General features: G+C 40.1%; 1 pseudogene; it reads left to right on the top strand.

The window, feature by feature from the left end:
* The first annotated feature begins 5,361 nt into the window (after positions 1–5,361).
* Positions 5,362–6,466, top strand: LOC133752145 (eukaryotic peptide chain release factor subunit 1-like; annotated as a pseudogene).
* Positions 6,467–21,869: the final 15,403 nt, after the last annotated feature.

The following is a 21,869-nucleotide window of genomic DNA, read 5'->3' as shown; positions in this document are numbered from 1 at the left end:
TACATTTGTTGTAGAATATCTATAGGTTCCTAAATGTGTCTTTGAGAGATGTAGAAATTACTTTTTTTCCCTGTGCCATGTGACATGCAGCCCATAGTGGTGAAATAAATAATTCTTGGCCTGTATAGATGATATCTTAACACTAGTAAGCTATAACAAAATAATTAGAAAGTGATGTTTTGAGTATTTATCATCATTGTTTTAAATATAATTCATTTAATTACAGGCTTACATGCATGTCTTTTTAATAATGGTGTTTAACTGGCTCACAGATTTCTTAAAAATTTATGAGTTACTATGAACCAGCCTCAGTATGCAACTGGCTAAATTATACATGAAGAGGTACATCGGGCCTCTTTAAGCCGAGTCCAGAGGCATTCTTGCTTCTGTAGAATCTCTACTTTATCCTTTTCCTACTGCTGAAATGAGGGGCTTCTCATTGTATGTCAGTCTGCTTCTTGCAGAACCCAGGTCCCTGTGGCTATCTCATACCCCATGTTGACGTCCTGTTTCAGCTATAATGCAAGCCACAAAACAAAGTAGATGAAAATACGAAACTCTGTTTAATCCTTCTCCTTGTATTTGTATGAACTCTTCTCCCTACCCAAAGCTATAGCACTCAGTTTGTAGGTCCATTTATTGCTCCTCAAACATCATTTGATGTAAGCCCAAGCTTTCCTCTCAATGTAAGAGTTATGATAGAAAGAGAAGAAAAATAAAGTCATTGGTTGTTGTGAGGGAGACAGAGATTAGGTTTAGGACTACAAGGTTTGTCCATCCTGATCTCAAAAAACTATGTGAAAATAAGAGAATTTTTTTTACTGGCAATCAACTTAAAAACAAAAGAAACTTAGATGTTATTATGTAATTCCTTCATACATCAATGATCGTAGTTCTGTATCTTTTTGTTTTTGTTTTTATTTATCTTAAAATTTTATTTAAGGTACATAAGTTTCATGTATTTAATATATGCATATTTAGGAACATAGTGATACTTCCCACCCCACCCTCCCTTCTGCCCACACTCAAACCCTTCTTCTTCCTGTCTCACATTCCCACTCTTAATTTTTATAAAGATCTATCTTCAATTTAGTTTATAAGGTTAATCCTACATGAATTAAAGAGTTCAACAAATAGTATGAAGGAAAAAAACAGTGTTTCTCAACAGTAGAGACAAGGTCTATAAACATTCATTGAATTTCCAAATGTCTATTTCACTCCAAGACATTACATTTTAGGTACTCTATTAGTTCTCCTATATCAAGAGAAACATGATATTTGTACTTTTGGGATTGGCTTATTTCACTAAGTATAATGGTTTCCAGTTTAATCCATTTTGTTGCAAAAGACAGCATTTCATTTTTTTTTTTTTACAGCTGAGTAGTTCTCTATAGTGTATATATACCATAATTTCTTTATCTACTCATCAGCTGATGGACATTTGGGATGATTCCATATCTTAGCTATTGTGCATTGAGCTGCTATAACATAGAGTTACATACTCTTTCATCTGCTGATTTCTTTGGATTTGTGTAAATTCCCAGAAGTGCGATGGCTGGATCATATATATAGGTCCATATTGAGATTTCTGAGGTATTTCATATTATCCTCCACAGTGTGGCTATACTGGTTTATATTCCCACAAAATTCAGAAGACATTTTGTGGCTTATCTTCTCATTATTTGGTCTCTGGGAAATAGATATTACTCTCACCTGCTTCTTGCTGAATGTCCGAAGTGTGTAAAGTGTACAGATAACTTGGCATCATAGATGGATGGTATGTATATATACATACATACACATACAAATATATACAGTGTATATGGGGACTATATATGAAACAATGTATATGAAATTATATATAATAATTCAGCCCATAAAATGATACAGCAGGTGACAATACTGAACTCTATTTAATCCTTCTTTGTATTCATACAATACTCCTCTGACTCACTCACAAGGTGAAAAATACATACATATCTTATATTTTCTGGTTTTTTAGCACCAGCGTATATTAAAAGAACTTGAATGTGCCTTTCTCTGCACTTCAGATGAATAAAGATTTTCCCAAAAGACTTTAGAGGAGAAGCAGAAACCGCACTATAGGGAAGGACAGCTCTTGAGTGAAAGGCAATCATGGGAAAAGGAAGCGTGGTGTGGTGGTGCAAGCTTAGCTTCAAGAGCACGTGTTCTAGGGAGAACTGTGGTCTGTGGGCTTACCTGCTCTGTGAGGAAGAGCAATACGTGTAAAATACCTTCTCCAGAAAATCCTCTCAATTGTTGCAGGCTTGTGGTGGGTTGGGTATCCAATCACCCTCTCCCCTGAAATGATATGCCCACCACATCCCAGAACCTGTAATTTGACCTTATTTGGAAAAAGGGTGTTTGAAGGTGCATTTGAGCCTGAAGTCCAATAACAGGTGTTTGTGTAAGGGACACAAGAGGATAAGACCACTTCAGGCTGAAGACAGAGAGAGATAGGAGTTGTGCTGTAATGATCCAAGCAATACTGGAAGCCTCCAAGAAAGGAAGTGGCAAGGAAGGAGTTTTTCCTAGAGCCTTTGGAGGTTACACAGTCCTGCTAACCTTGGTACTATGCTTCTGGTCTGTAGAGCTGTGAGGAAAATTTGGTGTTGTCATCCATGCAGTTTGTGGTAAATAACTACAGCAGTGATAGGAAACCAATATAAGGTTGGATAAGCTAATAAGCTGTGGATTACTAAGGATACACCTGACTCCTGTGAGATGTCCTCTGAGAACTGACCACAAGAAGAAGGGCAAGCACTTTTCACTGGGAGAAGGGGATAGTAGAAATAAGGAGACAGAAAATTAAGCAGCTCTGTTTGCAAGTGTGCAAAGAGTAGACACACTATGACCTTAAATATGGCCAGTATGCACATACAATATGGTGGGCAATGAAGATGTCAAGAATGTGATGAGTAGAGTGAGTAGAGCTGGAAGAGATGGGTAAGAGTAACAGCAGAGGTACGGGGAAACCGGAGTCCATACCTGGGCTTCTCTGTAAGATATGCTCCTCCCTCTGACAGTCAAACTACACAGCAAGGGGAAGGCTGGGAACTGTGAATTAACAGCATGACAGTTGATCCAGCATACTTAAGAACAAAATATTAAAGTAAAAACGTTGGAGGGTTCAAAGGGATATTTTGGTTCCATATATTTCATTTAATGAATAACAGAAATACAGTGCTACATTTTCCAGATTACTATGGGGATAAGTCTTTTGATTGTTGTTGCCCCTGTGGACAGAACCATCTATCAGTACAGGTACTGTGAAAATCTTTTCCAAATCAAAAAGCTGAAAACATCTCTGACATTAATGTTGTGCCTCTTTGGGTAATAAATAGTAGTCAGGCAGAAATGGTTTGGATGACAGGATGCTAAAAATTTCAAATTGTAGTGGAGGTGGGAAATTCAACATAATACATCAATTTGGCATTTTTCCAGAAAGCCCAGATGGTAGAGGGAAGGCTTTAGCAGCTCTTATTTTCTCAGCTTTGGATAACTGAGATGAGGGAAAAAAATCAATAATGCATTTGTTTTCACCAAAATATAATTCTAGTCAAAATGGATGCCACTGATTAAGTTTCTAATTAATGACACTAAGATACTATATGTTTCTAAATGAGAACATGCTTGGATGAAGAGGTTACACTCACTATTCTTATGAATGCAGAGCATAACAAAACTTGATGCAGGTATTTAAGCACAGATGTGATTTGATCCCCTGGTTTGCACATGTGGAAACTGAGAGATGAGAAGTTTTCCTGTCTTAGGTGAGTCACCCTGGCAGAGAGACTGGATTGCTGAGTTCCAGTCTCCTGTCGTACTGTCAACCTCTGACTTCCCTGGGTGGATGTGTTGCTCTTGGTCATGTTTTATAGCTCTTCACTCCTTATTGCTGAGTTCAGCCTTTTCCCAGTTGCTTATCACCAGCAGATTTCCTTACCTCTTTAGTATACAATCTGCTCTACTTGGAAAATGAGTACTCAGGTCGAGGTACTCAGTTCCTCAATGTTCTCAGATATCACAAGCCAGCTTCATCAGAATCTCCAATTTAAAATCAACCTCTTTAATTAAGACCTTTTATATTCCGGCATCACTTATTAAATATACTTTATGCCAAAAGGTGTTTAAATTATGAGTTTTTAGAATCTCAGAGTTCCTTCTCGTACATGATGCCTATGATTGATACAAGAGAGCATCCCCATGAATTTTAAGCCATGCTGTGGGAGAACACAGGGCAGCCGTAAGGGGATTGAGAGTTTGGAGTGAGTTGTTGATTTCATCTCAGATCAGCCACTCTGAGTGCTGAGCTGGAGTTGTGTCAACAACCTGGAGAGCATTTTCTCTACAGCAGGATAATCTGTGAGGGTATTAGCGGTTATGTTACTCTTTCTGTGAGTTCAGCAGCATAGAATGAGGAGGAGAGGATTAAGGAATGCCGAGCAGAACTCATGCAGCTCTTACATTCTAGTTTCCTCCTTTTTTTTCTTTCTTAGTACTCCTGAGGCCATGAGGAACAGTAGCAAGCCTCTGAAGAGATAACTTCGGGTCGTCTAGAAGTATCACAGACACACTTGCCTGTGCAGTGAATTGGAAGGCTGAAGGTGGTCTTGGCCCTCTTACAATTTGTAAGCACTCAACGGGCCCAGGGTGAAAGCAGGAAGATGTTCTTCAGATAACAGTGGCCATTCTCCAGTGGCTTTTGGCATCCTCTTGCTTCCCTCTTTGGAAATTCATTGCATCCACTGATCCAGACACGGGGACAGCTCTTGGTCTTGGTGACTTCTCTGGTCATAGGATGCTGTTAGGGAAACCAGAATAACTTACCAGAGGGAGCTATGTGCTTGGCTAAAATTCAGCAGTTTACTTGGGAAAGAGGTAATTGTGGAAGACTACAATTTACCATTAGTAGAAGCTCTCACTTTCCACCAATTACTTCCCCATGGAAAATTGGTAGGGTGAGAGAAGATGACTGAAATGGCTAATAGCCATTTTTATCTCCATCCCGAATTATTCATGCACTTATATGTAGTCTATAAAAGCTCCTAGTGTTACAATCTAGAACCCAGGAAATAGTTCCATGCTCAACTTCCTATCTACAAGTCATTTATTTTATACAAGGGTACTTCAAAAAGTTCATGGTAGATGAAATTAAAATATGTTTATTTTGGTGCACAAACTGTTTGAAATCCATGCATTTAAGGTAGGTACAAAAAAGTTCGTGGAAACTCACAGGTGCAGCTGCCTAGCAAGGAGACAGTGTCCTAGTGAGACTCTATGCAAGGTAGGAGCCACTGCTGCCCAGAATTGGGCCCTGAGGGACGAGCAGGCAAGAAAATGGTTGGTGACCCCAGTGCTACTGACAGGACATGGAAATCTGGACTGCCAGGAAGCTCATTAAGAGCTTGGAGGAGGCCCGTGGCAGTGGCACCAGCATGATATCATTGATCATTTTTCCCAATGACCAGATACAACAAGCATCTGGTATTCATCTAACTTCATGTCTGAGCAAGCCACTTTTTATTCCTAGGAACCATGACATCTGCATCATATAACAAAGACTCAAATTTTACAACACAGTACCTTCAAACGGTCTGGCTTTTTACTGTGGAACAATTTTAAAAGGAGAAGGAAAAGAAAAGAAAGTCAGTGTTGATTTGAACCTTTCAAGGTAATTAATATGCTATTGTATTTATGTGACAATAAATTCCATGCAGTGGTTCCTACAGCACTACTTTCAGATGACGTTGTTTGGCTTCGGTGTAATAGATGGTCTTGGTATATCTTTTGGCACGCTTCAGGAAAACACAGGAGAAGTACTGCATAAATTCACTGTGGATCTCCCAAAGAAACGTGATAGAGGAGGTCAGTAAGCCTGTGTTTTGTCCATTTAAGAATGGAAAAACTGCATAACCACATTCTGAAAGTAGCAGAGATTGCTGTATAGCTTGTTACTTCTGGGGACAAAAGGAATGTGGCTGGTCTCATTTCAGGTGGGTCAGCTATCTTTAAAACTGAACTAAATCAGTCTGATTTGCTTGATCAGAGGTTGCAATAAAAATTTTAATAAAATTTGTTGATATTGCCTATTGCAGTGAAAATATATTCAAGCCAGCTGTTGGGTTATCTACTGAAGTCCTCTCCAATGTGAAATACATTCAAGAAAAGAAATTAATAGAATGAGTATTTGATGGAATCAGGAAAGTACTATTTTGGAGTTGAAGATGTACAAAGAGATAGGGCAGGAACATGAACTGTTAGATAGCATGCCCTTTTGGAATGATATGCCAACAACTATAAAAAATTTAGGGTTACTTTGGAAATTGCCACAGACAAGTTACTAGAAGGATCCCCATTTGTGAAAGGATTTGTTAGAATTGGAGGTATCCCATGGTACCAATTAGATTATCAGGCAATGGAATACCAAGGGGGAATATTCTGACTACCAGGAAGTGGACATGGGTCCCGCAAAAGTGTTTCTCCCTTTAGCGCGTCCAATCCAGACGCATACCTGGGTGGAATCCATGCAGATCTCTGCCTTACAATTGGAATGTTTCCTGAATTTAATACTTGAACACTGGATATTGAGAAGAACAAAACAAAACCAGGCCCAACCCTACATGTAGGTTTGTCATGGTGTCAGTACAGCAATATTCAGCTAAGTTCCTAAATGCCACTTTGGGCTGATTTTAAAAAGAATCCATTTTTCACATTTACTCAGTGGTGAAATTGGTTGCTCTTGTATTTTATGGAAAAAATTTTAAACATTTACACATAGGAGCAAAAATACTTTAACAGTTATAAATCTTAAAAAGTTAATAGAAATGAGATCATACTTTTTGTTTCCTTATTTTGGTTGGAGAAAAATTAAATTGCTGCTTTTCACAGTGACCCATTTACTTGGCATTAGCTTCAACTGCATAACAAGAATATATGTGGTGAAATGTTGGAAACATTTCTCTGTTGGTCTCGGTTTAACATTGAAAAGGTGAGCTAACAGAAGGCAGTGTCAATTTTGCTCCCTCATGCTTTGCCTTCCCCTCCAGACTGTCAGCCTCAAAATTGTATTGCAAAATCAGACCGACTCTTGAACTTTTTTTCTAGTGCACTTTTTACTTCTCTGAGTTTGGTAGATGCATTTGTGCCCTTAGTATCAATTGCTTTGAGAAAGGTCCCTCTAATCTTAGCTTGCTAGCAACCAGTTTGAGATGGATATGTGGGGCTGTTGCTTGTGTTCGAGAGAAATACAACATGCAATTTCAGTTGAAGTGAAGAAAACAAATACGTTCATGGGAAAATACATACTATGAAAAAAATAGGCATATATTTCAAAATTTTTTTCTGCCAGACAAGTATCTTTTAATTCCATTAACTTTTTGAAGTATCTGCATAAATATATTTAAAAACTAGTATGTCCAGGACATCTGTCCCTTCCCACTAGTGTTTCTAGTAACTGTCCTGTTGTCTTAATATACCTCTGTCATTGTCAGTTTCATCATTATCATCCAACTTATCTATGTAGATCTTTGGATCAATGTTTTGTTTTACAGACTGCCCTTTTGTTTTCCCCTCTGGTTCCTACTTCCTTGTTCAAACTTACTGAGAGATTTCTATCTCAGTTGGAGCCTGAGCTCCCCTGATTCACCAATAACAAAGTGATTTTATCATAAATCTCTGTAGTTGACAATGGCCACATGCATTCGAAGTTCCTTGTGACTGTGCTGGTTTTGAAATTCATTCAGAGCAATTCAGGAATCTCTCTCCTTCCACAAGACAAACCAAATCTCAGTTTTGAATTTTCTTTAATATTTTTCTGGAATGTCCATCCCCGCTCTCAGGCAGGAAATACAGCAGCAACAATGACTGCACCCAAACCAATGACGCATTTTATGCTTGCTCATTAAAATTAAATCAGTGTGTTCCTGTTAACAAATGCTCTGTTTGGATAATGTTTTTTTCTAAATGAGAAGTCTCAGTTTTATAAACTTTTTTTAAAGACTTCTTATTTATTTATTTATTTGACAGGTAGACTTACAGACAGTGAGAGAGACAGACAGAGAGAAAGGTCTTCCTTCCATTGGTTCACTCCCCAAATGACCACCATGGCCGGCGTGCTGCACTGATCCGAAGCCAAAAGCCAGGTGCTTCTCCTGGTCTCCCATGCGGGTGCAGGGCCCAAGCACTTGGGCCATCCTCCACTGCCTTCCCAGGCCACAGCAGAGAGCTGGACTGGAAGAGGAGCAACCAGGACTAGAACCCAGTGCCCATATGGGGTGTGGGCGCCGCAGGCGGAGGATTAACCAAGTGAGCCATGGTGCCGGCCCCTATAAACTTATTTTTTCAAAAGTAACCTTTCAGTCTTTCAAGGGTTTTCCCTAATCCTTTTTTCTTTCCTTTTTCATGTGTTATCAGAATGCAGGAGGAATTTTACCCAGCTGCACATCACCGCTTGTGAGGTCTTCGATCTGTGTGTTGACACTGTTGATGGCCTTTCATTAAAGTATAACTCATTTCAGCTAGAGAGCTTGGGTGCTCTCTAGACGTCCCTGATGCATCTTCAGGTGCTGTGTTCATGGCTATGTGGACTCACGGCTTGAAGTTCCTCATGATTGCTGCTGGGAACTTAGGTGTCTGTCTTTGCTGCCTGGCTTCGTTAGTCTCCCAGACACTATGGACTCTTGGGATTCAGGTGCTCCACCTCCCTCCTGGCTTCAAGCTGTCCATTCTTGATCTGCACTTCTGCATGCCTCATACAGTTAGGGGGCTTCTGATTCTACCATGCTACTAGCACAAGTCACAGGGAAAGAGGGGAACAGTATTTCTGAACCAGCCGTTTAGATACCTTACTTCACAGATAACACTCTACTGTTCTTGCACCATGTTGGGCGTGATGGAGAGGAAACAGAGAACCAATTCAGATGCTCAGGGATGCGTATTCATGTTGTTTAGGAACTTTGTTGTTATTGAGTTTCTATCATTTTGGAGTTCACCAGGTATCTGTTGCCCCTCTAGGTCCATGCTTAGGGAATTAGGACACTGTATTAGTCAGCTTTTTGTCGGTTAAACAAAATGCACGAGAGGTGCTGCTTGGGAAAGAATAAGTTTTATTTCAGTTTACGGTTTTAGAGGATCGCAGTCAAAGATCAGGTGGACTCCCTTGCTTCAGCCGTCCAGGGAGGCTGCAGGCTGAAGCTGTCAGAACACATGCGAGTGGAAAATTACATGGTGAGCCAGGAAACAGAGAGAGGAATGTTATGCTGAACTCAGCTTAAACAACCAAAGTTCTCACAAGAATTGCCTTTCCAGAGCAAGTTCTCAGTAACCTAAAGAACTCCCACTGGGCCCACCTCCTGGAAGTTATAAGTAGATCAAGTCTTTTCTATTAATGTATTGACTGTTAACATTAATCCATTAAACTTTACATAAGACTTTGGGGACCAAGACTCCAGTACATGGGCCTTTGGGGGATATTCAAACTAACGGTACTGAGTTCCAGAGAATCAAAAACCTTGCCCTGGCTTATCTCTTTGCACTTTTTCTCTAAAATTGTTTCTCTTTCCAGGGGCCAGAGGGCTTGGATTTTTCCTTTCTCTGTAACAGAAACTGTGCCTACATCAAATCCTTTTCTATAGACTAAAGCTCTATGCTCAGATCTCCAAGCTTTGCTCCTGATATATAACAGTAAAGCTTTGGAATTCAGCAAAGTATTTGTCTCTATACAAAGTCTGTCTTGCACTATTGTTATGATATGGACTCAAGAAAATATTTTTTTGAAGCTTAAAGCTGAAAAATGATTTCTTTATTCTAGGCTGTGTCTGACTTCCCATAGAAATGAAATGAAACCATTACATCAGAAGCCAGAGGCAACATGATTTATGGGGATGGAAGAATCATTGTTTTAAATATCTCAAAATAGAATCCTCTTTATAACATCAAGGATCCTGTTTTATTTCTGAATACATAATGCTTAGCCCAACATCTGCTACTCGGTAGACACTCAATAAATGTTTCTTGGATGAAAGAACAGTGAGCTTTTCTTCAGATCACACTTTACAGCCTACCCTCTGGTAACCCAGGTAATATGAAATCAACTAGAGGTGTCTGTGAGTGGACTAAGCACGTCTGTATTGGACCTGGTTGATGCGTCTCCTACTTTTACTCAGTCCCACTTGCCCCCTTCACCTCGGCTACTGTCACCTCACTCATGACAGTAATCCTTCCAGGGTACTATCTGGAAATTGACATCATCATCATCACAGAATTTATTTAAAATCCAAATTTTCATGTACCATACTAAATTTGCTGAATCAAAAACGCTGAAGTACGGCTCAGAAATTTGTGCAGGCTGAAGACGCAGTAATACTTCTGTCTACTTCTGCCTCCCCCAGGGAGGGATAAGGGCCAGGATTCATAATGGTTTCTACTGAGCCCAGTTGGCAAGGAGCCTCAGCCTCCCAATTACCCCTCTTCTACTGGACCAGATGCTCAATGGTCGTGGCTCTCCAGAGAGCCTGGTGAACACAATCTGGAAATGCCCAGGGAGTAATGCTACTTGCAGATAGTTGAGGTGGTAATAAGTCTTTGAGAAAACTCAGGCCAGTTAACTGTGTTGTCTTGTGCTTGGAGTTGAGATGGATTTAAGGCTATGTGAGGGTGAATATGCAACCCACCTCAGAGTTCATTCCTTAGTAAGTCCTCATTCTGTAATGGAGACTTTATCTGGCATCCTGTCTCTTAGAGCTAGGATCTTACTGCTTTTCTTAGTTAAGTTTACCGAATTCTAAAATGTATTACTAACATTGTACATCAAGACTTTCCAAAGACAGTATCTTAAGAAAAGAATTTGGCTAAGTGACACTTTACTGTAGAATGCATCATCACCTAGTAATTCAAAAAAGCCTGATAATAAACTACACACAGCAAACTCTTTTCAGTGTGTAGTATGGTTTTGATGTTTAACTTTTTGTAGATTTTAACTGAAGAACTGGGAAAAGCCTTAGGGAAATATCTCTGTCCTGGTGTTTTCCTCGTGTTCTGCATTTTAGCCATCCAGTGAATCTGTTCCAAGTCCCATCTGTTCCCAGTCCCAAGATGCCTACATTTGAATGGTTGCCTTCCTCATTGACTTGCAGGCATTTCAGCTTTTTGTCAGAAGTGTTCAAAGTTCATGTTGATAATAGAGAAGCTTCATCAACTGTGTGAGCATAGTTTTATCCTCTGGTTAATTCCTATTGCAAATGTTCTGAAACTTGAGATTTGCTTCTCTAATGGCCATGGTCTTTCCCTCTGAGCACTGTTCTCTCTGAGGGTTTTATCAGAGTTTGCTCTTTCTTTTTTTGTCTGAAGGTCACATCTCTGCGACATCTGTCCTTCTGCCTTGAATAATAGCAAGTGTTCCTTTGATGGGAAAGCAGTTTCCAATCTGAAATGATCATGCAAATGATTCTTCTGGCCCTCTGCTTAGAAGTTACTTCCTGATAATTTCTGTGTGTTATTACCAAATGGCTCCGCCTGATGTAGCCCCATAAGTATTTTTGTTTAACTCTTCTTATGTATGATTATAAAATGAAAAGAATAATTTAGTTGGTGATATGAGAATATATCTGCTGAAAATAGAGGATTTGGGCTTTTTTTTTTTTTGACAGGCAGAGTTAGACAGTGAGAGAGAGAGACAGAGAGAAAGGTCTTCCTTCCATTGGTTCACCCCCCAAATGGCCGCTATGGCCAGCGTGCTGCACTGATCCGAAGCCAGGAGCCAGGTGCTTCCTCCTGGGCTCCCATGCAGGTGCAGGGCCCAAGCACTTGGGCCATCCTCCACTGCACTCCCAGGCCACAGCAGAGAGCTGGACTGGAAGAGGAGCAACCAGGACAGATTCTGGTGCAGATTTGGGGCTTATTGAGGGAGAAAATACTGCATAGTAGGTTTGGGCAAAAACCTAGGAATTCAGCACGCACTTGCCAAGATCAAGTCCAGATCAAGACTGAATGGCATGAATGCAGTGATCATTTCATGCATGGCTTAATCAACCCATTTAGTAGGAACTGAGACCAGAGAGGTAGAAGTTTAGAATGTTCCAAAGCTTATGATGGAGAGGAAATGGAGATCATTTGAATAGAATAGTTGATTGATCACATGCCAAAATAAAATTATGAATTAGCTTATGTACCATAAATGTCATTAAAACCCTTTAATGATACTCTATTACTAAATTCAGAGTTGTCAAACTACAAAATTGCTGTTATTGAAAATTCCTGGTTTGGGGGGTAGCAATGTGGTGCAGCAGGTTAAGCAGCCATCTGCCCAGCAGCATCCCATATCGGCTCCTGTTCAGGTCCTGGCTGCTCCACTCCCAATCCAGCTACCTACTCATGCATCTGGGAAAGCAGCGGAGGATGGTCCAAATCCTTGGGCCCCTGCACACACATGGGTGACCTGGAAGAAGCTCTTGGCTTTGGCCTGGCCCAGCTCTGGTTGTTGCAGCCATTTAGGTAGTGAACCAAAACATGGAAGATCTCTCTCTCTCTCTCAAAAAAAAAAAATAAATTTCAAATAATTTTTTTTTAGATAATGAAAATTCTTGGTCTGCACCACAGAGATTCTTCTTAAGTATTTCTACAGTGAGGCTGACAAGTCTCTGTTTATCTAGGAGCCCAAGTGATTTTTCCCACATTTTAAAAACACATTGACATATTCAGGATAAAGTCCAAATTCCTTGACTATAAAAAATTACTGTCCTGTAAGATTCTTTTAAGGTTGTTTAAACATGATTTTTTTTTCCCCTGTGAAGTAATTGTTAATGCTATTAAGTGAATGAAGCCTTCCTTTTGTATACCATTGCTTTTCACTGCGTTAAAAAAGAAAATGACATTTATTTGAAATGCAGACTTACAGAGGGAGAGAGAGAGACACACACACACAGAGAGAGAGACAGAGAAAGAGAGACAGAGAGAGAGAGAGAGAGAGAGAAATATCTTCCAGTTGGTGGTTCACTCCTCAAATGCCCTCAATGGTTGGAGCTGGGCCAAGTCCAAGCCTGGAGCTTGGAACTCCTTCCTGTCTTCCAAATGGGTACAGGGGCCCAAACACTTGGGCCAGCATCCTGCTGCTTTCTCAGGTGCATTAGAAAGGAGTTGGATAGTTTATGGGACAGCCAGGACTCAAACCAGTGCCTCTATGGGATGTAGGCTGTGCACAATGTCAGCCTCTCATGGCATTGTTATAGAGCTTTTAAAGCATAGGAACAGCTACTCTTTACATTCCTGATCTCTTCTACAAGATAGTGAACAATTTAAAGAGAGGGACTGGACTACCACTTGCTTCTGATTTCCCATTGCTTAGTATAAAGCAAATTCTTGAAAATGAGTTTTGTGTTTATAAATGCAGCCAAGTGAACATTTGTCCCACTTAGGAGAATAGACATGGTTAACTTATATTTAAATATAAATTATAAAAAATTACATCATACTATACTGTTACCATTTGCATTTCTTTCTTTTCATGTCATTGTCTGGCTTTGGTATCAGGGTAATGGTTGTTTCAGAAAGGAATTGGAAGATGTTTGTTTTGCATTAGTATTGTATTTTGTTTAAACGTTTGAATTTACTAATCAAGTCATCTGAACTTTGTTTTTCTTTATGGGAAGATTTTTAATCACTAATTTCTCTTCTTTGTATAGATCTGTACAGCTTTTCTGTATTTTACTGAGTCAGTTTTGGTAATTTGTATCAGTCTGGAGACTTTTACATTTCATCTAAGCTATCAAATTTATTGCTACCAACTTCCTCATAATATCTTAATTTTAATTTCTGTATAATCTGTAGTGATATAAACTTTATTCCTAATTTTGAATAATTTTCAAAAAACTGGATCACCTTAGGTAAATATTTTAAAAATTTATGTTCAAATAACTGAATTTTGGTTTCATTAATTTTTCTGCTTTCTATTTTTTTGTTTCATTGGTTGGTGCTTTGATACTTATTATACTAATTTTGGATTTTTTTCTGCTTTCATAAGAAGCAAGCCTAGATAATTTATTTTAGATCTTTTTTCTGTTCCAAATATTTAAAGTTATAAGCTTCCTTATAAACATTGTTTTAACTGCATTTTGATGTTTTGTTTTTATTTAGTTATAGTGTTTATATTTAGTTTGATATTTTTAAATTTTCTGTGATTTCTTCTTTGATCCATTTTAATTTACTATATTTAATTTCCAAATAATTAAGGAATTCCCAGGATTATTTTTCATTAATTATAATTTTATTCCACTGTGTCAGAAAATTGTATGATTTGAATTGTCTTAAATATATTGTGACTTATTTGATGACCTAGCTTAGGTATACCCTAGAGAATGTTCCATGTTTGCTTGAAAATATTATGTAGCATGTATTCTGCTCTTCGTGGTGGAGTGTTCTAGATGAGAATATTTCAGTTAGGTCAAGTTGATTTGGGGTGTCATTGAAGACTTCAAAATCTTATTATTTTCTCTCCAGTTGTTTATAGTAGGTGTTTTAATTGAGTGTCGCGGGCTGGCGCTGCAGCTCACTTGGCTTAATCCTCCACCTGTGGCGCCGGCACACCGGGTTCTAGTCCCGGTCGGGGCACTGGATTCTGTCCCAGTTGCCCCTCTTCCAGTCCAGCTCTCTGCTGTGGCCCGGGAGTGCAGTGGAGGATGGCCCAAGTGCTGGGGCCCTGCACCTGCATGGGAGACCAGGAGAAGCACCTGACTCCCGGCTTTGGATCAGCGCAGTGCGCCGGCTGCACCACGGGGCCGCAGCGGCCATTGGAGGGTGAGCCAACGGTAAACGAAGACCTTTCTCTCTGTCTCTCTCTCTCACTGTCCACTCTGCTTGTCAAAAAAAAAAATGAGTATCGCTTTCAGAAATATTAATTTGACCCTTTTTCATAAGAAATCAAAATCTTTACTATAAAGAGGAAAGAGATAAAGGAAAGAAATCTTCAGTATTACTTCGTTAACAGTTATCCATACCTCACAGAAAATTGAAAGTGGATTAAAAATTGTTTTTAAATGGCTATTTTAACTTGACTGTTATTAGGCAAAACATATTTTTGGCCTTTACCTAAAAGAAAAATACTATTGTGTCAACTTGGTGAGGCTGTAGTACCCAGTTATTTAATCAAACACTAATCTAGGTATGGCTGTGCAAGTGTTTTGTAGATGTGGTTCATGTTTGTAATCCATTGACTTAATGTAAAAAAGGTGACCCTTAGTAAGTTTGTAGAGCTGTACCCAATCAAGTAAAGGCCTTAAGAACAAAACCTAAGGCTTCCCAGAGAAGACATGTTACCTCAAGACTACAAAATCCACTCCTGTCTGAGTTTCTAGCCTGCAAGTCTGCTCTACAGATTTCTAACTTGGCAGTCTGTCTGTCTGTCTGTCTGTCTCTCTCTCTCTCTCTCTCTCTCTCACACACACACACACACACTCTTCTGGAGAACCCAGACTGATTCATTTGATAACTCCTTAGTTCTTCAGCCCCACAGTGTTTCACTACACTTTTTTAAAAATCCACCTTATTGATGTTTAATTTACTTATATCAGATATACATATTTTAAGCATTCAGTGTGGTGACTTTTGACAAATGTCTATACATGTTTAATGGCACCCCAATCAAGATACGGACACTTTACATTTAAATGTGAGAGTTTGTTAAAATAATAAAAGCACAACTTGTCAAGAAAAAAGGAGATAAATAGAACAGTGCTTACAGACTAATACTAGCATTGCATGAACACAGTATTTTCATTCCTCCCACTAAGAAGAAGTTGTAGGTTCAGCTCCTTAAAGCAGGTCTGGTCCTGTGTCTTACTGTGAAGTGATGGGCACGTTGTTGTATGCATCCTGAGACTTCTTGAAACTCTGCCTTCCTACTCATGAAATCTTCATACTCACAAAATTCTGTCATCGCTATTTTCTGAGGAAGCCTAAACAAGCCTACAGAAGGATGAGGAGCCATAGGGAAAAGAAGAGAACCACCCAGCGCACAGTCCAACAGATTGCCAGACATGTGGCTGGATACATCTTGGACCTTCTAATCTAGCCAAATCTCTAAGTCAGGGGTTGGAAAACATTCTCTATATAAAGTCATATAGTAAAAATGTTAGCTTCAGGGGCCACATTACCTTGTATACAAAGTGCCATTCCTAGGTGCTCCTAAGGACCCTCCTCATATAGTTCCCATTGTGTAATTCAGGTGCCTGGGAACTTCCTGTATTTCCCAGTAGACCATAGGGTCCATGGGGTCAGGGATTACATTTCTTTCATTTACAATACTTCCTCATGTACAGTGGACATATCTTAAATGTTTATGAATGAATGAATTCTCCTTTTTAAATGCAAGCAACCGATGCAAAGTTTATTTATATCTCTCATGAGATATATATATATATATATATATTTTAAAGATTTATTTATTTATTTGAACATCAGAGTTACAGAGAAAGATGGAGAGGCAGAAAGAGAGGTCTTCCATCTGCTGATTCACTCCCCAATTGGCCGCAACAGCCGGAGCTGTGCCGATCTGAAGCCAGGAGCTATGAGCTTCTTCTGGGTCTCCCACGTGGTTGCAGGGGCCCAAAGACCTGGGCCATCTTCCACTGCTTTCCCAGGCCGTATCAGAGAGCTGGATCAGAAGTGGAGTAGCCGGGACTCAAACTGGCGTCCATATGGGATGCTGGCGCTGCAGGCAGTGGCTTTATCCTCTATGCCACAGCACTGGCCCCCATGATAGATATTTTTTAAAATGGTTAATTTGAGGGCCAGTGCTGTGGCATAGTAGGCTAAACCTCCGCCTGTGGTGCCATCATCCCATATAGGTGCTGGTTTGATTGCCAGCTGCTCCTCTGCCAAGCCAGCTCTCTGCTATGGCCTGGAAAAGCAGTGAAGAGATGGCCCAAGTGCTTGGACCTGTGTACCTGTGTGGTAGATCCAGAAGAAGCTCCTGGTTCCTGGCTTCAGATCAGCTCATCTCTGGCCTTTGTGGCCATCTGGTTAGTGAACCGAAGGATGGAACACCTTTCCCTGTCTGTAATGCTCTCTCTCAAATATATATATATATATAAATGGTTAACTTGATCTTGTATTAGGTTGTAAAATTACAAATCAAAGGCATTTTCTGTCTCAAAAGTTTTTCATGGTAGAAGGTGATAATCTAGAAACAAGTACTACTAGTATACTGTTAACTATAATAGGGACAGCTATAAGACAGCAATCTTGGTATCAATTATTATTTGATCTGATTTATTGAATAGACCAAATTGAAAATGGTACAAATAAGAAATGATTTTTTATTCCTTCAAACATCTTCAAACATACTTAGTTGGGTTATATTTCCTGGTTCCTTGGTGATTTTTTGGAAGAATTCCAGAGATATTAAAAAGTTCAACCCAGTCCATATAAAACCTTTCATTTCATATTCAGTTACACATCTCATCTCCTCAGCATAGGTCATCTCTTGACTTTGGGCCTGCAGTTTCTCCACCATATTTTTAATAAAGATTTATTTGTTTATTTGAAAGGCAGAGTTACAGAGAGAGAGAAAGATGAGAGGGAGAGGGAGATGGAGGGGGAGGGGGAGGAGGAGGGAGAGAGGGATAGGGAAAGGGAGGGAGAAAATCTCCTAACCTCTGGTTCACTCCCCAGTGGCCACAAGCAGACAAAAACCAGGATCCTGAAAATCAATCCAGGTCTCCCATGTGGGTTGCAGGGGCCCAAGCACTTGGCAGGAAGCTGGATTAGAAGTGGAACAGCCATGAATCAAACTGACACCCATATGGGTCTTTCTCCAACTTCTTCCTCCCATCTTGCTACTGGTTCTTGCCGACACAGACCAGGGAGGTTGGAGTATAAGCAGAAAACGGTTATGACTTTCCAAGAATGTTGCCAGTAGCCTCAATACTCACACAAACCCTAGCCCACTGGAGTATTTTGTGGGTCATTAGAGGCCCTATATAGGGCCCTTGTTACTGCATATTCCCTGAATTGGCTGATGCTCACTTGAATGGGTCTTTCAAGCCCACGCCCCTTCCTGCCATTCCCCCCATGCCTGTCTTTGTTATCCATCATAGGCTCCTAGGGACTCATCACCTTAGGAGAGAACCTCTTGAAAGAGTAAAGTATTTGAGATGACTCGAAACCTGCTTATGGGGTATACATCTTTGCACAAAAAAATGTTGAAAATGTAGCTCCTATCAGTGTTCCTTTGCCTTACTCTGTTATTCTTGGCCACTTGTAAGTATTTGGCCTCCAGAATTCTGAAGGCCATGGCAAAGAAACCATCTCATTACCTCGTTTACTTACATACTCTAGGGAACGCACAACTTAATTTTCTCCAAGAACTCTCTCATCAAGCTTCAAGTAAATTGCAAGGCAGCAATAGAATCCATTATTCCCTAACTCAGTTGAGTGCATGGCGAGAGAGAGAGAGAGAGAGAGAGAGAGAGAGAGAGAGAGAGAGAGAGAGAGGCCAGTTTCTCCTTTGATAGGCACACCAGTCTCTGAGTAGGAACAAGACACACAATGGGCAGGATTCAGTCATCAGTTAAATGAGGAAAACTGGAGGAGGAGAGATGCCTCTAAAAGGACTTAATGTTTCTACATGACAGCCCTGGGTATTGTCATGCACCATAAGAGTAACATGCAATATCAGCAGGCATTTGGGACAGATAATGTATGTAAAACTATTTTAAGTGGGACTGGTATTGTGGTGTAGTGATTAAAGCCACCACCTGCAATGCCAGCATCCCATATGGGTGCTGATTTGTGTCCTGGCTGTCCCTCTTCCAATCCAGCTACCTGCTGATGGCCTGGAAAAAGTAGCTCAGGATGGCCCAAGTGCTTGGGCGCCTGTTATGCATGTGGGAGACCCAGATGAAGCTCCTGGCTTTCACCTGGCTTAGCCCTGGCCATTGTGACCGTCTTGGGGAGTGAACCAGTGGATGGAAGATCTCTCTCTTTTGTTTCTCTCTCTCTCTCTCTCTCTCTCTCTCTCTCTCCCTTTGACTTTCAAATAAATAAATAAATCTTTAAAAAGCACTATTTTAAGTGAGATCAGCAGGATATATTAAATTTTTTCCTGTCCAAGGGTGAAATAAGATCGAATGTTTTGTATCCCGTAGGCACATAGAAAGGTAAGCAGAAATTTGACTGCTGGCTGAGAGCTCACATGTTCTTCATGTGAGTGGAAAAGTGGAAACAAGGCCTTTACTTAATGTGGTGACTAGAAACAAGGTACTTCCTAAACCCTTGCTATTGGTATGGAAATAATTCTACCATTATGAGAATGTCCTTCAACTTGAGCTAACCAAGCTGTTAGCTTTTTGTTCATTTTGAGCAGTTTATGATTAATGTAAACATGCCTCATAAAGTCAATGACATATAGGCTCCTCAAACTTTCCTTAGAAATTCTACTCTAAGATTAGCCAGATAGTACACACTTCCCCAAAGAGAGCCCATCTCACCACATTATTTGTCAATGATATTTTGGTTTGTTCATAAATTGAGTCATCAGGGATAAGAATTTAATTACAATTTAATTTTGCAAGTATCTCAAAATTTAATTACCTAATGCTATAAAAGACTATATTAATAATAAAGAATCTACTGAATATTTAATATTCATTTAAAGTTGATCAATACAATTCAGTAACCAGAAGAGAATTCATTAATATAGATAATTCTTAGTTTCCATAATTTATAACATCCTGCCTTGAAATGTTGTCTGAGATCAAAATACACTGTCAAGAACGACTTGAGGAATAATTTTCATAGCTGCAGTTTAATGAGTGCCTGCTGTTTGTGAACAGCTTTACCTCCTTAAATCATGAACAGGACCTTGAAAAGCAAGGATTACAATTCTTATTTCACTAACAAGAAATCAAAGCCTCATATACCCTAAATAGTCATACTACAGGCAGTGGTTATTAACTGGAAGAGCTGGAACTTGGAGCCTGAAGTCTCTGTCCACACGTTCATGTTTATTGTACTTACCTTTCCAATCAGTAATTGAGGCTATCAGATTAAAGTTTGGTGAAAGATCAAAAAGCATCTATTCTTACAGCTTCTCTTTGGGTTTTCTTCCTGGGAAGAAATAAATAGATACGCACATTCTTCTTTCACTTATTAACTTGCTGAGTATGTTATTCACAGTTGCTAATATTGAAATTCATGATACCTAATAAATGACCACCAATATGAAATGCACTTAAAATCAATTAGAATCCTGACAGAGACAGCTAAAATGAAATCTAGTGTGATTTTTAGCTGCTAAATTAGAAACTCTGACTACTTTTTTATGTATTTCTAAAATTTCACTCAGCATAATTGGGCAAGCAACTGTGTATAAATGTTTTTAAGAAGACCAAAAAGTCAGCCTAAGGTCAAGAAAACACATGAGGATTTTGCTGCAATAAAAGTGTGTGCCCATGGCCCAGCGCCGTGGCTCAATAGGCTAATCCTCTGCCTTGCGGCGCCAGCACACTGGGTTCTAGTCCCGGTCGGGGTGCCGGATTCTGTCCCGGTTGCCCCTCTTCCAGGCCAGCTCTCTGCTATGGCCTGGGAATGCAGTGGAGGATGGCCCAAGTCCTTGGGCCCTGCACCCACATGGGAGACCAGGAGAAACACCTGGATCCTGGCTTTGGATCAGCATGGCTGCGGCAGCCATTGGAGGGTGAACCAACGGCAAAAAGGAAGACCTTTCTCTCTGTCTCTCTCACTATCCACTCTGCCTGTCACACACACACACACAAAGTGTGTGCCCATGCTGCTGTGGCAGCAGATAGGAGGGCTTGGGTCTTTGGACCCAGGGCATGGTAAGAAGGGATGCCTGGGGGTGGACATTTGGCACCATTGTTAAGATGCCCACAACCCATATTGGAGTGAGTGGATCTGAGTTTCAGCTTTGCTCCTAATGCCAGCTTCCTGCTAATGTGTACCCTGGGATAAAACAGGTAAGAGAGCTACCCACTTGAAAGACCCAGGTTGAATTCTTAGTTCTTGGCTTTGGCTTGACCCAGTCCCAGTTGTTGGAGATATTTGGGGAATGAATCAGCAGATGATAGATCTCTGTCTTTCTGTCTCTCTCTCTTTGTGTCTCTACCTCTCAAATAAAATTTGAAATAGAGCAGATGCTTGAGAGTCTTTTTTTAAGGAAAAAAAAAAAGGTTTATTTGTTAGAAAAGGCAGAGTGAGAGAGAGAGAGAGAGAGAGAGAGAGAGAGAAAGGCAGAGAGAGAGACACACAGAAAGACAGAGAGACAGAGACAGAGAGACTAATCTTCCATCCATTGGATCACTCCCCAAATGGCTGCTGTGGCTGGGGCTAGACCATGTCCAAGCCAGGAGCCTAGAACTCCATCCTGGTCTCCTATGTAGGTGGCAGGGGATCAAGCATTTGGGGCATTTTCTGCTGCTTTACCAGGCATATTAACAGGGAGCTGTTATTCAAATGGAATGCCAGCTGTTGCAGGTGTCAACTTAACCCACTGGGCCACAAATGTGAGCCATTGCCTGGAGTCTTGAAGGTTTTTAAGGAGAGAAGTTCTGAGGAGACTTTCCTAATAGAAAAACAAAGCCCAAAATATGGCAGTCTGAGAAGAGAGCTTCATGTATTGATCAGTTTTTTTTTTAAATTGTTTAACATAGGAAAAATGGAATGTATTATGAAATTTTGGTGTTGGAAGTTTTCCTAGAGTGTATTTTCCCATGCATTTCAAGGAGTGTTACTGCAAAGGCTCTAACATATTACCCAAGCAAAGTTATCCCAGTTATTTCTCTACATGTAACTGATGAGCGTGACTCTAAAAACAAACAAACAAAAAACAGAGAACC

The sequence above is a fragment of the Lepus europaeus genome, chromosome 2, assembly GCF_033115175.1.
Source record: "Lepus europaeus isolate LE1 chromosome 2, mLepTim1.pri, whole genome shotgun sequence".
NCBI lineage: Eukaryota > Metazoa > Chordata > Mammalia > Lagomorpha > Leporidae > Lepus > Lepus europaeus.
This window is presented reverse-complemented; position numbering and strand designations above follow the sequence as displayed.